Below are 535 nucleotides of genomic sequence, written 5' to 3' on the forward strand. Positions count from 1 at the left end.
ATAAAAGAAACAGAATGTGTTCTTATTAAAATATATGTAACTTTGTCTAATTCAGAGGTTATTTAAAGGTTGAATCAAAATAAATTTAGAAAAAATTCCACTTTTAAGTAAGAGAAAGATGTAAAAAGGCAATGAATATAGAAATATATTTTTTGGTAAGAAAGGTTAAACAGAAAGAATAATGTAAAGAAAGGATCTTGTATGGGATTTTTTTTGTCCTAAAATGACTGGTTATTTAGGAAAAGGAAATGTTAGGACAAAACAGAAAGTTTTTAGGCATGTTTTGTAGATGGTATGTGCAGGTTGGGATACAGTTTATAAAAGTGAATTTAAGGAATTTTGTATGTGGTCCAGTTGGCTGTAATTAAAAAAAAAAAGATTTTATGATTTATCAGATAATCCCTGTGCTCTCTTCATTAGGTGTTTTTTTTTTTGTTTGTTTGTTTGTTTTTGAGACAGAGTCTCACTCTTTTGCCCGGGCTAGAGTGCCGTGGCGTCATCCTAGCTCACAGCAACCTCAAACTCCTGGGCTCAA

The sequence above is a fragment of the Propithecus coquereli genome, unplaced genomic scaffold (assembly GCF_000956105.1).
Source record: "Propithecus coquereli isolate 6110/MARCELLA unplaced genomic scaffold, Pcoq_1.0 Scaffold748, whole genome shotgun sequence".
In the NCBI taxonomy this organism is placed as follows: domain Eukaryota; kingdom Metazoa; phylum Chordata; class Mammalia; order Primates; family Indriidae; genus Propithecus; species Propithecus coquereli.